Source organism: Neopelma chrysocephalum, unplaced genomic scaffold, assembly GCF_003984885.1.
Source record: "Neopelma chrysocephalum unplaced genomic scaffold, ASM398488v2 Primary Assembly neopelma1_42, whole genome shotgun sequence".
NCBI lineage: Eukaryota > Metazoa > Chordata > Aves > Passeriformes > Pipridae > Neopelma > Neopelma chrysocephalum.
In genome coordinates this window covers 15,993,917-16,010,752 of record NW_020897700.1, presented here as the reverse complement: position 1 = coordinate 16,010,752, position 16,836 = coordinate 15,993,917, and the positions used below count along the sequence as shown (strand labels likewise).

At 39.4% G+C, this 16,836-nt stretch overlaps 1 protein-coding gene across 4 annotated transcripts in view; it reads right to left on the bottom strand.

Moving 5' to 3' along the window:
- MARCH1 (membrane associated ring-CH-type finger 1) overlaps nucleotides 1–9,291 on the bottom strand; it is a 229,943-nt gene extending 220,652 nt beyond the window's left edge. For 3 of the 4 annotated variants that reach the window (XM_027676782.1, XM_027676790.1, XM_027676789.1), the window contains exon 1: nucleotides 9,186–9,291. The gene's annotated coding sequence lies outside the window, so the exon portion shown is untranslated. The remainder of the gene's footprint in view (nucleotides 1–9,185) is intronic. The other variant, XM_027676783.1, reaches the window with a different exon arrangement.
- Between the last annotated feature and the right edge of the window lie 7,545 nt (nucleotides 9,292–16,836).

Genomic DNA, 16,836 nt, shown 5'->3' with positions numbered 1-16,836 from the left:
TACCTCCAAATTGTTTTCACTTTGCTGTAGTTGTTCGAACTGGTTGCTTTTGTTTGAAAACCTCTCCCCACACCACCATGGACAGAAAGCCGCATCTGGTGTCAGATATGCTTTTACTATATTGGTTCACTTTATCTTTATTTTAGGAAAATACTACAGAAAAAGAGTTCCTTGCTCCATGAATTTAGTTCCTTGTTCTGACAGGCATCTCATGATCTTTATGAAAACTTCTTCATGAATCTCAGATTCTAACGCAGTAAGATATGGTTTGAAATAAAATACCTTCAGTTGGGAGACTATTCTATTGATTACAACCTCTAATTTCTACAGTAAATTTATGCACAGCCAATATGGTTATTTCCTCTCCTATCAGCATTGTCTCATTCCAAGTAATTCTTTCCATGTGATTATCCCCACACATTTATACAGTACTTACTCTATCCATTTCATCTTACCATAGAAGTCAAGCTTCCAAATAATGACATAATACAAGTCAAAAAAGGTTGACACTACATTTTGTTTCTTAAAAACAAAATTGATCTCATTTACAGTTTAGCTATAAAGACAGCTGTATAAGCACAGCTGAGGCAAAGGGGCCCTTAATCAGTCACACTTCCTTACAGTATCAGTCTCCTCGATAAATTCCTAATACCTTTTTCTAATTTTCTTTAACTATTATACACAGAAATACCCCTTCCTACAAAAGCACTTTAAGAACTTGATTAACACTGATGTCAAAACCATAATCCTGCAATTCCCTGGATTAACTTTTTCCCCTTAAAAAAAAAACCAAACAAAAAAAAAAACCACAACAAAAAAGTACACTACCCTGTGTACCTGTCACTGCCTAATTAGCCAGCCGCTCCACTTCCCAGCCAATCTGCACTCAGATTCCAACTTAATTTCCATTTCCATACTTCTACGTCTTTTCCTGCAGGCAACTGGAATTACTTCTGTAAAACATGGTACACAGTGAAGTTTTTAGACAAACCTAGACTTTTAATGTTTCCCATTCCCACTCTTGGAAACACATCTGATGAACTTTGTGCTCCTTACTCCAATACCCTTTGCAGGGTCTAACTCAGCTTGATAGTTTCTCTGTGCAGGCTCCTGACTCCAGTCCTAAGGCACTGAAAACTCAGTTGTTATGATGAATACAATCGTTCTTTCATGAGTTCAAGTGTATCTTAATGATGGCTCTGCAGAATACACATATGCTTAAGTGTGGTTTAAAAAGAAGTAATTATAATGGTTACAGCCTTTAGAGGTAGCCTAAGTTCTGAAATACAGAAATACTGGTGGCAATTCTGGAGAAAAAATGAGTTCCATTCCATTAGGTACAACATCACCACAGGCAATCAAAAGCACTCCCTTGTTTTTTGTTTTTTAACAATTATCATTATCTGGATTCCTCACAGATGTTTAAGTAATGTTGTAAACCATACTATAGCTTATTGCTACTGACTAGTCCTTTAACTGAAGAATAATCCCTTCCAAGTTTTAAAATAAAAATCTAACTTGACTAGATTTCACATGTCATGCAATTTGTATTCCACAGCATAAAACCAAACAAGGAGGCAGCAAGAATGTACTCTAAAACAATTACATATTTTTCATTCCCACATATTAATTAACAAAATATTTTTATCATCATTTTACTCTGTAAAATTCCAATAAGCAAATGAAGATGGTTGTATATGGTTAAACTATATGATAAAAACTCATTTTCACCCCAACAAAGGAGCACAGGGAGACAGTGGCAGGTAGGGGAACACAAATAATACCTTGCCCATCTTCTCTCAGGTCCTCAACAGGAGCAATCAGCTCATTAGAGAACTCTCTCTACAAGCCCCAAGGACTACAGGGCTTCAGAATGACAGGCAGAAACACAAATTAGGTACTTGAAGGAAGGGAGGTTTCATCCAGACTCTTCCCAGGGCTATGACAGGAGAGCCTCAGTCACACTGTTCAGGTGTTAAAGCCATCATGTGAGTGCCCAGGGGTGTGGGACACATTATGGGACGTAGGGGGAGGGCATTCGGGGATTGCACAGGACTTGCTATAGGATGTTTACAGGAGGAGCGAAAGACAGGAACAGAGATGGATTTACATGATTTGGGGAGGAACAAGCATGAGAAAATAGAGGAGTAAGTGGATAAAAAGGGCCAGTTGCATGCAAATATTTTGCTGGTTGAGTCACTTGCCTGGTTATGCACTGCCTCCCCGATCGGTATAGTCTGTCCTATCTGCTTATTAAATCCCTTCTAGCTCTTTTCTGGGTGAGTCGCTCTGTTCATTCTGCATGTGTGCACAGGGGGCTGAGCACAGCAACTGGGGTGGGACTGACAGCCACCGGAGAGACTGGGGCAAGTGGCTGCAAGGGTCAGCCTGGGCTGTGCCATGGGAACATGTGTCTGCAGTGCAGCACCTGGAGCGGGTGGAGGAGCACATTCACCTGTGTGCATGTGTACTGGGAATATGTGTTCAGCCTGGCTGCTGGTTGGACATGGGGCATGGAGCTGCAGCAGTCTCACCCTCTCAGACTGCAGAACTGGCCTGATATTTTCCCCTAGCACAAGGGAAGAAAAGGTTTTTGAAATTTTAAACACAGCAGATGTTTAAAACAATATTTTCTTTTCCCATTTCACACATAGTGATCATCATCCTTCATTCCATATCTCTGTTCTGTTTCTTTTTCCATTACTTTTCCACTCAGATCATTTCACCCACTTCTATCAATCTTCTCTTATCATAGATATTTTCTCTTCTCCTTTTCACTTCCACCCTACACCATCTCAGATTTTAGCAGTTTGTTTTCCTCTAGTCTGCTTAGGCCTTTCTCCATTTTCAATAATCTTACCTTTCTCTTCCTCTCCACAAAATTCTTTTTATCATTTCCTCTTTAAATTTCTCAATCACCCTTTCAGTAGGGATAAAAACTGCCCCTTACACATTCTGTCACTTCTCATCAGAGTTCTTCCCACTTGCCAAAATCTGTTCTTTGTAATATCACTCTCTTTCAAAGCAAAACACATCTTCTTACTTAATAAAACAGGGCTGTTTTGAAACACTGACCAAACAGGGTTTGCACTAAAGTTTTTTCACAGGAGGACAGAATGAAATCAGTACACTATTACTATGAATACTGTTCAAAAGGCTCAAAAAATTTAGAAAAAAGTTACAAAGTGCAAGAGACTGTTCATGCAATAAACTTATCAAGAAAACACTCAAGGGTTATCTGTTTCTTTTCCCTTTCTCCTCTGTGTGTGGTTGCAGAAAAATACAATTTGTGAGACTTTAATTTCTTAGGCTTTGCTCTACCTTAAGTCATCCACCTTATCAACTTCAGCATAACCATATAAAGTTGCAAAGTTGAGTTCTTCACTCTAGCAAGAGTTTATGAAAGAGCTATTATCTTTTTACCTTTAACAGACAGGCTTCTGGTTTTTAGATTGTCAAACTCCCCTGTAGAAGTACTTAAACTGTTCAGTGTTATGAAGTATTTTGCACCCCATGTTTTCCACCATGTCCCACGTTGCCCACTATTTTTAATACAGTCAAATTTAACATATCCTTTTTGCAGAAATCATGTTTGACATCTAATTTTGTCTACCTGAAAGTCAATTTGGAGGTACAAATAGACCAAACTTTGATTTCAGTTGCTGGTGGGCAATTGTAGAAACATTCCCAGTACATCGTACCCTTCTTAATCTTCCAGACTTAAGTTACATATTTTATTCTACTTATGTCTGAGAGTTTGGACTACTATTTTTTGTCTACAAGGCACAGCCACACTGCTATAAGTGAAATAAAGGCAACTTGAGGTCATGCAGCTTGCCTTTGCAAAAGTGCTCGCAATGACTAAGATGAAGTTTTAACAATTGTTTCACGTTTTATCAAATTATCAAGCTATTACTTCACAGAATCACAGAATAGTTAGGATTGAAAGGGACCTCAAGACATCATCTAGTCCAACCCCCCTGCCTTGGCTCTGCCACCCTCAATACAAAGAAGCTCCTTCTCACGTGTAGGTAGAACTTCCTGTGTTTTAGTTAATGGCCATTACTCCTTGTCCTGTCACTGGGCACCACTGAAAAGAGTCTGGCACCATCCTCTTGGTACCTGCCTTTGAGATCTTTATATGTATTGATGAGATCCCTTCTCAGTCTTCTCTAAACAGGCCCAGCTCACATAGCCTCTCCTCATAAGAGAGATGCTCCATGCAGGTCTCCTGCCTCCTTTGCTTGATTTCTTGCTCATGGGGATATAATGGTCTTGAGCTTGGAGGAAGTGATGCTTGAATATCAACCTGCTCTCTTGGACACCCTTCTTTTCTAGAGCCCCAATCCAAAGGATTCCTCTAAGTAGGTCTTTAAATAGGTTGAAGTTAGCTCTATGGAAGTTCAGACGGATGGCCCCAGATCCTCCCCAAGTTAGAAAATTCTCAAGATTGCATACAGCTAACCTACAGTGACACCACTTTTCCTACCATGCCATGCAATATATCAAGAAAAGCTTACATAGAACAAAACTGCACTTCTATTTTATCTTATCTTCCAACTTCCAGTAACAGCTGCATCTAGCTCCAGTTTCTTTGCTCTTCTTTCTTTGTTTGTTTCTTATACAGGGTGGGTGGGTACATATTCACAGAACACTTCTGCTGACTCAGAAAGAACCACTGCCTCTAACCACCTGCTCAGTGCTGCCTGTGCAGACAGACACACCAAGCATGCAATACATACAGCTACCCCACTCCAAAACATAGAGTTCAGCCAAGCTAGTACAGGATAGCAGCTAACAAGCTAAGGTTTCATGTTGTGCTGTACCTTCCACCACTGTCATAAAGTAGGCATGCTCACATGTCATAGGGACAAGCATAGATGAGTCAATTCTGGAAGACATTCTTGTGAAGAAATCTGGTAACAGACAAGCAAAGTTAGTGGGATAAAATCCAGGCAGGAACATTAAAACTCTTCCTACACATGAGGTACTAGAAATGCTTTCAACACCTTGAAAGCCACATTCCTCATACAAAAACATTCATTTTGTAAGATTATAAAAGAACTATAAATATAGTATCATTTTCACCGTAAAATAAGAAATTTTGTTTTTCGATAATTACGTAGTCTGATATTAACTTTATACCCATCCACAGCTCAGCATTGCCAAAGCCTCTCACAATACACTCATTATAGGACTTATCTCGTACACCTGTCCTAAACCCAACAGGATAGCACCGTGGCAGTACAATCACTCAAAGCACCTTTAATGACTCTGTACTCCAAAAATCATTCCATAGAAGGCAAGTTACAAGAAGTATTGAAATACCCAAGGGAGCTGTGAAACAACACTGAATAATGCAGTGTTATCAAAATCCCTACTACTTTCAAATTGTAGAACTCTAATTAATGAGATTTAAGTTTCAGCATATGCCTAGTTGCCAATGAAACTGGAGAAAGAAAAAGGCATTGAGCCATCAAAATGCATACACAAAAACAGGTAAAGTTATTTTACCATTTCAAATTGCTTTAATTGCATCATAAAGTCTACTTTTTAAATAGGTGTTTATTTCTCTTTCCTGAAGAATCTAATATAAATTGCTGTATTATCACACACCTTCCTGGAACAAAATCCCCTTTTCATTTACCAATGAATTGGAAAAATACTATCCAGCAGAAGAGACATCCTTTTTTCTGGCCTGTGATCACTCTCTTAGCTTTAAAGGAATGCACCTCATTAACCCTGATAATTACAAGGTTATTCTCATCATATTAAAGGTTTAAGTTCCTCTATTAAGTCATTATTTGAATTTGCATTGCTATTAAGATGATGAGGCTATTCTAGATTTAATTTCACATAACAAGATGTTTCTCTTTAAAGATCCTAATTTTTTTCAAGTCAAGGCATATAATTTCATTGTCTTGTATGCTACATAGAATCATAGAATGATTTAGGTTGGAAGGGACATGGACCACCTAGTTCCAACCCCGATGCCATAGGCAGGGACACAATTAGCAAATCTACCTGATTAAGGAACGTATAATATACTTACAAAAACCCCAAAAAAAATCAAAATTGAAAACCCAGAAGGGGTAAGGCAGTAATGCAAACAGTCAGCAAAAACATTAAAGAGGCATCTGGCAGCAGCATGGCTGTGGCAGCAGAAACCAGAGAGAATTGAAAAAGGAGAAAAGGACCAAAACTACAAGGAGATGTAGTCTTGGGAAAAGACTACTAGTAGATATATCAACTCATAGCTAGACCGTTCCAATAAGACTCCACAGACTACAGAGAAATTTCCAATTCCCATGCTTCCCAAACTTCCAATTCCCATTATGTCCCTGACTACAGCAGGGGGGTTGGAACTGGATGATCTTTAAGATGCCTTCCAACCCAAACCAATCTATGATTCCATGCCCTTTCCAATGGAAATGTATAATACATATTTGGGGCATTTTCCTCTTAGATCATATGTGAGGTTTCCCAGGACTGTTTAGCTAATAAAGTCTCCTAAAGATCTAATAAATGCTTTCACTTTTGCTCATAGGTTTTCCTAGTACATGAACTTGCTTCCTCCACAAGAGAAAAGCCAGTTGTCTAAGTCAGACAGCTATTCTGAGGACATTAAAAATTGCAGCAGTCACATATAGAAATCCCACATCAAATATAAAAATACAGAAGACGGTTTATCTCATTATCCATGCTGACATCATATTAGTTGATGTGTGTGGTAGTTAACAAACATACAGGAAAATTAGTCACAATTACTTAGATTTGACTATATAGGTTTTATTGGCAGCACACCTAACACCAGAGAATTTAAGCACCTTAAACACAAATATCTAGCAACATCAAATTAACACCAAGGGGTTTGCAAACAAGTTTTTTTTGCACAGAATTCAGTCCCCATGAAATAACAATAATAATATCCTTTAAATGCCAGAAAAGCCAAGAGAACATGAGGATTATCACAGTGCTGCCTGGATCGAACATTGAAAGGAAACAAGTTCATAGAGTTAAGGTCAAAGTCAGCTGTCAGCCTATAGGAGAGTTTCAAGAACTGCTGGTTTGTCCCATCCATGCACCTTAAAAGGGTGTCATTCATTTCATGTGCATTTCCAAAAGAAAATTTTCATTTTTTTGTATTTTAAAGCACCCACTGCTAAATCTTGTCACAAGTACTTAGCAATGTGAGAAAACCATTAAACTATTCCCATAAAGAGTGTCAACAGTGCTGTGAAATATTCAGAATAAAGACACTATGCAAGTCTAATCAGCATAATAACTCCCTCGGGAATTATCAATTTGCAAACCTCTCAAACCCCTAAAAAGGGTAAAGAAGTTGTTGAAAATATAGCAGAGTACCCACAAATGAGCCATACATTGCTTCTTTTTTTTTAAAGCCTATTGCAAGTAACTGTTCTTCAGCAGAACAAAATATGCACATTGCACATGAGATTAATACAGGACATAATGGAGAGCAATATTTATACATCATTTCAACTTTATGTAAGTTTGCATGAGATATTTGGTCAGTAATATTAGACAATAGTAGAGTTTTTACCATTATTAGGAACTGCCATCACTGCCTCCAACACACCCTTGTATGTGGTTTGAATATCGGGAAATTCACTTGAGTCCTCATAGGTTCCACTGCTATCTTTGTTATTTAACACATTTCAGTTTTATTTTTTGAATTGTCTTTTTCTCATTGAAACCAATACCCAGTGAACAGCAAACTTGTGAGTTTCATTGCCATTAATTAGTTTCTTTCCTCTCTCTAACACAGTATACCCACAGCATGCATCTCCTCACACCCCACACCCAGGAGACTCAGCGACAGAACCCCAAACAGAAGGGTTTGTTTTTCAACAAGAAGTTTAAAGAGCTTAAAACTACTAATTTTTTCCTTTCCTTTTTTTTAAACAAATACTGAAAATAACCAGGGTGGCATTGGCATTGCTTTAATCAGTTTAAACTTGAAGACAGGAACTCTAATTAAAATCGGGAACTCTAGCTGTAAGAAACAGCTAATTAGTTCCCAACTTTTTAATGAAGTGCTGTGGTGGAGTACATATTAGCTGCTCAATATTAAAAAGGAAATGTTCTGCAAGATAAGCTCATTCTCTCAAGTAGTACATCAGTTTGTCTATTTATTTCAATCCATGCACTGTCACAGGGATTTAAGAAAACACACTACAATAACTATCAGATTTACAGATCTCCATCCATACACAGTAAGATAATTGAACTTAGCAGTATTTCAAACAGAGAAGGAGAAATACAAGGCAGTTCATTACCTTTCTGTTAGGCAATGAAGACAATTTAAAACACATTACAGTATAAGGTTGTGTTTCCCTCCTTTCAATTCGTTCCTGGCCACAACTTGCAAACACAAGGAAAAAGAAGACGGGGAAGAAGTGAGAGAAGGCATTTTATGCTTGTGCTCCCAAGAAGTCTGGGCAAACTATAAGCGACAGAGGAAAAGTGAGAACTGCCAGATAAAGAAAAACCTCGGCCAGTGAGTCTCCGCAAGATATGCTGACAACACTGGGAACCTGAACAACTTCGTCCACATTTCCACAGCTTTCAGCGTCCCCTTTTGTAAGGCTGGTACTTCTATCCCCCCTCCCACATACGGAGCATCAACTAAAAAAGAAATCACTTAAAAATGATTACAAACAAAGGCCAGGTTCGCCCGCGTTCCCACGCCAGGATTTTCAAACCCGCGTTCCCTCTTGTCGCGACATGCCACACTTACTCAGAAAGCCCTGATCATTAAAGCGGCATTTACGGTGGTGTCAAGCGGAGGAGGGTGTGAAATCGCCCCCGAGGGGCCGGAGTAGCCGGGGCCGCTGCTGCCCAAGCGCCGGCCAGACGGAGCGGCCAAACCAGCCCAGGATCTGCCGGGAACTCTCGCCCTGTGCCTCCCGCACCCGGCACCACCCGGGGGGACCAAGGGCAGCACCAGGAGCCCGCGCGGGTGCCCTGATGCGCTTCTCCCAAAAAAAGACCTCAAAACCACAACAAAACAAAAGAATACCAACAAACCAACCAACCAAGCCCTACCCATACTCCCTCCACCCAAAAAAAAAAAAAAAAAAAGCAGCACTCGTACCCGGGACCCAGCAGGTGCCCCGCCGCCACCGGTCCGGGCCGAGCCGCGCCGCCCCCCGCGCACTCACCAGCGGCGGGACGAGGTGCCGCGGGGAGCCCGCTGCCGGGGCGGCGGGTCGGACTCCCGCCGGGATGCACCCTGCGCCCCATCCCGTCTCCCGCCCGGCACGATACTGCCACTGCCACCACCCCCGCACCGCCGTCCGCACCGCCCCCCGCACCGCCCCATGATGTCACCCCTCCGGGCCGCCCCGCCCAGGCTCCGCCGGCAGCGGGGCCGCGGCATGCGGAGACCCCCGGGTACTGCGGGAGGAGTCACCCTGCGCCCTTCCGCTGCCCCCGGCCCTGCCGTGTCGGGAGGGGCGGCTGCGCCCGCGGCCGCTCGCATGGAAACGACTACGTGGGAAAAAGCCGTGTGGTCAGACCTTTCACGCCAGGGGATTCGCCTCCTTTCCTCCTCTCCCCGTTTCTGCTTTTCTCGTGAAATAGCCTTAAAAATCAATATGTTACAAGTATAGAAATCGCGCGTGGAATCCCTGGGCGAGGAGAGGCAAAGAGGTTGTTTGCAGATTTATTTCCCTTCGCATTAAAAACCGGAGTGGTCGCCTAGATTCTCCCCCTCCCCTCAGAGAGCTGTGCAGAAATGGCATCTCAAAGCCTTTAGTTCAGCACGGAGAAGATTGGGGCGGGGAACGGGAGGGGGCACAGGACAACATGCATCTCATGATTCTCATGTCGTGTTTGAAAATAAGTTTGAACGGCTTAGATACCTTAACAAGCTAACGTCCTGAGGCAGCATGCTCAGGTGGCGGGCCAGAGTCGGATTGTCAATATAAACCAAAATGAAACATCTAGCTTAGACCCAATTTCCTGAAGCACGATACATCTATTTACCTGTCTTGATAAGGGCTTCATCACCAGAACAAACCATTCCAGGCTGATTTAAACTATGCCTCTGTGGTCTTACGAGACAGAAAGAATAGAAAGAGGACATAGAGACTTTTTTTTTTTTACAAATTGTGCTTGATTGGCATGTCTAGAAATTAAATAAAACATTGGTCTGAGCTGCACTGTGGAAGGAGTGGTAGTACAAGCCTTGGGCTTCTCCAGAGAGGTCCATTACAAAGACTGAAGACTGTCAAATCTTGCTATAAGGGCACATGTATGCAAGCATCACCTTCATCATGATTAAAACATTAAGGAGATACCTCTGTATTATGGAGCTCACTCAAGCAGATTAAACTATTAATTCTCATGTTTTTCTGGGTCATGGTATATGACCTGAAGATCAAAATGTGAGAGATTCTCCAAAGTTCTACTGCTTGTTATGTATTTCTTCTTCTTTTCTGATAAATAATTAAAAGGAAATAAAACTGTTCAAAATTCTTCTCTCACCTTCTGTCACTAGTTTAAAAATTCTTTTAATTTTCAGCTATATGCAGTTATGTTTTCATTCATATTTGCAATTTTTATCTTACCTTATTCATATTCTTTTTCTTAGTGAGATTTCACCTATTCAGGTTTGTAATAACAATTTTTATTCCCTGAAAATAAAATAAAAAATGGAGCTACATCAGCCTCAATTATTGCTGCTTTGCTTCACCATTTTAAGACACTGGCATGGCTACTCACCATATCAAAATACATTCCTTTCTCCCTTCCAAAGGAAGTATTCGGGTGTTAAATTGTTTCCTATTATCTGCAGAACGATTTTGCATAAAACTGGATCAGTAAGACCACACATGCAGGTATGAGAACTCTCCTTCCAAAAAGTCTTCCACCCACTTGGGATCCTGAAGCCCCAGGCAGAGGCAGTAGTATCAAGCCTTTGCTCATTGTACAGCATAAGTGGACTAATCACTAGGGTCTAGTAAAGGCTACTGATCTCATGAGTCCAGTGCTGTTTCATTTCAGTAAGACACAGGCAATGATTTCGTTAGGTGGAACACAAAATTTAAATGACAAAAATACCTCAATCGCGCACGGGGATGATTGATATTAAGTGAATAATGAGGCCACTACCAACATAAAGCAAGAGGCAGGCTGACATTTGAACGGTATTATTTAACTGGAAAAAAAGATGTATACTGGAGAGGAGATGCATAGCAAGCAATTAATTCAGAGAAGTTAATATAAAAAGATGAGCTCAGTTTGCCATTGCAGAGCAATTTCTTCACAGTGAATTCTTCAGGGGAGCAGAGGATCAGTCTGTCAGTGGGAAAGGCACGTTATAATTGCTGCTACTGTATCAGTAAACACTGGTGGAGATACTGGTTTAAAGGGAGCTGCAGCTTTCTCTAGCTAGTTTTTTGGATTCCTTCATTCCTTGATCCCAGTAACCATCCTGTAACTACAGCTGCTGTGATTCCATGTGACTAAGACAACCAAGAACCACACACCAGAGCAATTAATTATGACCAAACAGGTGTCTGAGTTCTTTGCTTACCACACCTGGCATTTTTTTTCTTTGGAAATACTCAATATTCAGTATATTTGCAGCCAGTATATTTAGATTTCTAGAGAGATACTAAAGTTGAGGATGAATTGTGCTTTATGAGTTCAGAACCATAGCCTTTAAATACAAGAGTAAACTTTTCTGGGTTAATCCTTCCAAGTGTCAGAAATTAATATGATTTTTACAAACCTTTCCTAAACCTATGTGTTCTAGAGCAACAAACTTCTACTGCTACAAGTCACAAAAATCCTATGTCTAATTCTCAATTAAAAAAACCAACCAAACAAAAAAAAAACCAAAAGCACATTTAACATGGTGAACATGGCAAGCAAAAGAGAAGAAACAAAGAATCATGCTATGCACATTATTTAAGGCAAAGCATAAAATTAGGAAGGGGATTAAGGTAGGAAAAGTTACAAAAAGTACTTAATTATAATTTTTAATAAAATTCAAATTTATATAAGAATATAAATAGGTATAGTTTTCCCAAAGATATTAATAAACTTGAGTCAGGTTCTGCAGGCTTGATCCATGAAATTAAAGACTCTTCTACTAGGAAATAAGAAACTTCATTATATGAACCATTGCCACACTCACAGGATGTGGTGCACTGCCAGTTGAAACTTTGGTAAGATGTGCTGACCAAAAGTGACTCTTTCTTTCTTTCATGTATTCCCAAACCTCATAGTATTAGCATTAATGAATATATAACCGATGTGGTGAGCAAGATCAGTTTACTTATCAGGCTGCCATCAAATCTGGATATTTTAGAAAATAATGTGTACCTCCCCTTCTCCAGCTGTCACCAATCACGAGTGCCCTCACAAGAGTAGCCGAGCTCACATCAGTCTGGGGGAGGGAAAATGGAGGGAAACCCTGCAGCAGAAATGTAATAGCAATAACTCAAACCAGCTAAAAAACACATGAGAATAAAGCAGTTACTCCACAAGCAAAGATTTACAATGTTCTTGATTTCCATTTTTTCAGTAAGTTGAAAGTAGGTGCCTTAGTAACCAAACCTACTTTACAGTAGAACGTCTCAAAATGGGAAGGACTAAGCTAGTGCTTTTTCAGAGCTGACCACACCCTGGTAGTTAGGCTAAAATGAGAAACAGTTTTTAATCTCTTCAAGCAGAAAAAAGGATTGAAGTCTAACATTTAGCCTGGACAAGCATGTTAGCCACAGAGATAACAGACAAAAAGAGAAGAAAAAGTGTTCCTATCATTGAATGAATCTCCAACACTTTTGCAACAATATCATCATTTTCATTATTTTTCAATTTGTGCTTTTAGAAAAATAAAACCTCATTTCCATTGGGGATTTTCAGGATAAAATAAAAGATGCTTCATTTGTTCATATTTAAGTCCTCATTGGACTTTGAATAGAAGCTAGCCATGGTGAAACACTGCTAGAAATGCATATCCCCAAGACCAGGTAAAATGTGTTTGTTAAACCAAAAACCTCAAACCTAGAAGCCAGCTGCTTACTCCAGCTTTACTGGAGTGCTTACCTGGCCTGCTGTTTGCCGTGCTGCTATGTCTCATATGTATGCTATGCTTCATATATATTCAGAAGAAGAAGGAGATAAGAGAGAAGACAGAAAGGTAGAGCTATTTCACATAACAAAGAATGACTGTAAAGGTATAATGAAGGAAGGACAGAAGTTGCCTTCCTTGTTCCTTTTTCCTCCTCTGAGTAAAAAGCTCCAAATTGAAAGTCATTCCAAATTTATGTCACATTTCCTGCTATACACTCAGAAACAGAGAAGCATACTGCCCATTGCTTTAACTAACCATGCTGTCAGGGAATGTCCAACTACCTGGATGATAATATTAAGGCATAACTGTTGTTTCTCACTTTTACCTTGAGTATTCATCATTAATGAGCCAGTTTTACTTTGACAGATAATGCAAGTGAAGTCCCCATATATGTGACCACAGACACTATGCCTGTGAAGGATTGATGGGTTTCTTCATGGTGCTTCTTGGAATGAAGATCTCTCTACACAAAGTGTTTTTAATAAAAAGATTTAATTTATCATCTTTTTCATAAATAAACCTTCTAAATTTTATGCGCAGTTATACCTTTTTTCCGTTTCATCCTAATACTAGTTCCTTCCTTTCCCTTCTTCTTGAAACAACATAAACCAGTGCTTATGTTGACACATGGAATATACTTATACAGTGAAGTCTTAGTAGCATCTGTTTTTATTAACTTTGTATAACCCAGACATTTGTTTTCTCTCATTCTACAAATGTCTGCTGAGAGCCTAAGGGCCAAAATGCAAACACATTGGTTTGTTGTAAAATCGAGCTCTTCAAACTGAGGACTAGAGGATATCTGGCTGTAAGGATATATTTGCCATGTGCTGCAATGCAAGGTCTGTTCTGAAAAGGAGTGAGTCATCTTTGTTATGCTAATATAAAATCTGTACCATATGTAGTTCTATAGGGGAAGGTATGAAACTGCTGAAGTATTCTTATTGAAAATTTGAAAGCATTTCAACGAAAGGATATACAGATACAGTAGGGGTATTAATGTACTACTGAAACACAGTACACAGAAATCCACATATGTAAGGATTTCCTAACAGAAAAACTGCTTTGCTAATTTAGAATCATGAGTGTAAAATATTACCTCTCCTGCTAGCCTCCCTCTTTTATCCTTTTATCTTTTAAACTATGCCTACGAGCGCTACATTTCAAGTTACCTATCACATGATTTTCATGCAGACCTACGTGTCTTCATGTTCTACCCATGATGTGAAGTTGTTATACTGGTTACCCAGTAACAAGTGTTTTAAATAGTTGTTCCTTGTGTTTAAGAGTGCACAATACCTCCTCATCCCTCAGGCTGTTCCTGCTCTCAGTTTGTTCTCTGCTCTCATATCAGAATTCACAATACAAGTATTACACCAAGGGGTTATTTTCTCTGATGTTTTACCACTGAATTGCAAATATCAGTGTTTCGGTAGCCAATATGCTTGCTCAAGATGACCAATTCTATGAAAACGCTGAACATTAGGAGAAAAAGGCATGAAAAGCTGTCTGCCACCAAAACCAAGTAATAAAATAAAAATAAGAAACTGACAAAAACAATGCTATGAGGTAAAAACTGGAGACTGTTTTCGTATTTGCACTGTTTCCATCTTGTGAACTTTTACTCCATGATATGTGCAGTTCCTAATGTGTATTTCCTTCAGAAAGAAAATCTTAATTCAAACACTGAATAAAAATGAACAGATTTTACAGAACTGAAAAAAAAAACTAGTTATTATGACAATCCAGGATGAACGTTCTGCTCCTAAGTAACATTTACAGTCTAATAAATGAGGTAAGTTAGGTATTACAAAAGATACTAGTAAGTTTTTTCGTATCTTTCGTAAGGTAGATAACAAGTACACTGTACTGATTTTTGCCAATAGATGTGTTTGTCCCATACACAATATTTAACAGCTTAAGGGGAAGAGTTAAACAATGATTTAGAAAAGTGGCCTCAATGAATGCAATGGATTGAAGTGTATTGTCTATAAAATAATGCATTATTTTTTGTACAAGTTTTAGTTATCGAAATTTCTGAACACATAAGCTAAAAGTAAGTCTGTGGTCTACAGCTTCTCCAGTTGCAAACTGAACTTATATACAGACATCAATACAGGATTTAGAGGCTACAGTACAGACATGGACATACTCATAAACAGTTAGTTTCAATTGTGAGATTATAACTAAAGTATACACAAGTTTTCATTCTTGTAAAGAATTGCTATGTTTCCCAAAAGAAAGGGCCAATGGATCTATCCAGGAAGCATTCTGGATCCACAATATTACCCTTGTCATGGTGTTCCCTTCTTCTCAAATAGCAATATATAGCCAAAAAGGAAAAAAAAGATCTGTTAGAACTTCATTGGAATTGTAATACTGCTTGGTTTTCCTTGAGCCTGAAACTTCTGTCTCTGTAACAGGAACACTAATTCATCTTAAAAGATAAGGAGATTCACATTTATACTGGCATTTTAACCTGCCCTGCAAGCCCAGCATGTACGATACCTACGGAATTTTTTTCTTCTCTCAGTTTAACACAGTCATGGCATGCTCTGATTATTCCTTGTGCTTCTCATAAGTGATGGTTTGGGTATTGGTGATAATAACCTCAACTCATTCCATGTGCTTCAAACATTGCTTAGGGCACAAAGAAAGTTCCTTTTCTCCTAATTTTATGTTATTCTTTGAGCTCTTTCCAGGCTTTATATGGTTTCCCCATTGCAGATGGAGTCATGTATTTCACTTGTAAGAGAGAAGCAACAATATGCTTTACTGATATAAAACAGAGAGTTAACAAAGTTCAGTGGTAAATGTGACAACAGTTTAACAAGATTTGACACTTGATTATTCACTACATAAAGGACAGGGTCAGACAAAACTGTCATTGGGACCCTCCCGTTGAGTCATGAGGTTCAGAAAGGACCCTTGAGTTCTATACTGTTTCTTAGGGAGCAGTCTAAGTGCAGATGGATCCTCTGCTAGTCCCCAACTTGGTCAGTGGTTTATATCTAAAGGATTATATATGCACAATCAATCCTTTATATCACTTAGTTAAGATTTCAAAGTTTAGCATGCTATTAATCATTTACCAAGTATCTGCTCCAGCAAGGAATCTCTCATCCTTGAGTAGTATCTTGAGAGGCATTCCTGCTCCAGGGGACTTTCTGTGGTGCAACCCACTGCTGTGCAGAAGAGCTCAGCGGGCCCTGGGCTGTCCACTATTTATGGAGTAAGATGATATGACTTGCAATCATATTTGCATACCATCAAGATGCCTGGGTCACTATTCCAAACAGCCCTTGGCCACCATGTTGCTATCCATCCATAAAGGAGGAGGATGTCTCCTCAAAGGAGGCACTGCCCCGTGCCCTAATATCAAAGATGTGTCCCATTTACATATTCTCTAGATGCTTAACTGTAGTGTGACATGGCAGTTCTGTTGTTTTCATTCTTTGCATTAAAGCAGAGCAAGCATTTTCAGGCACTATAAAAAGTGCATTTTACAACCACATGTTATTCAAAAATTCATCAACAGTGGCTCTTTTTTTTGTTGAAACAATAAATTAACGCTCTACAAGACCTTCCTAACTCTTTACAGGCTGACACTATACTGGAGATGCTAAATGCTTGCATGCCCAAATTTTATCTGTAAATGCCACATCTGCCTTGTTCTCTCAAGTGCTTACATTGTCAGGATTAAGTCTCTATTTTGATACTACAGT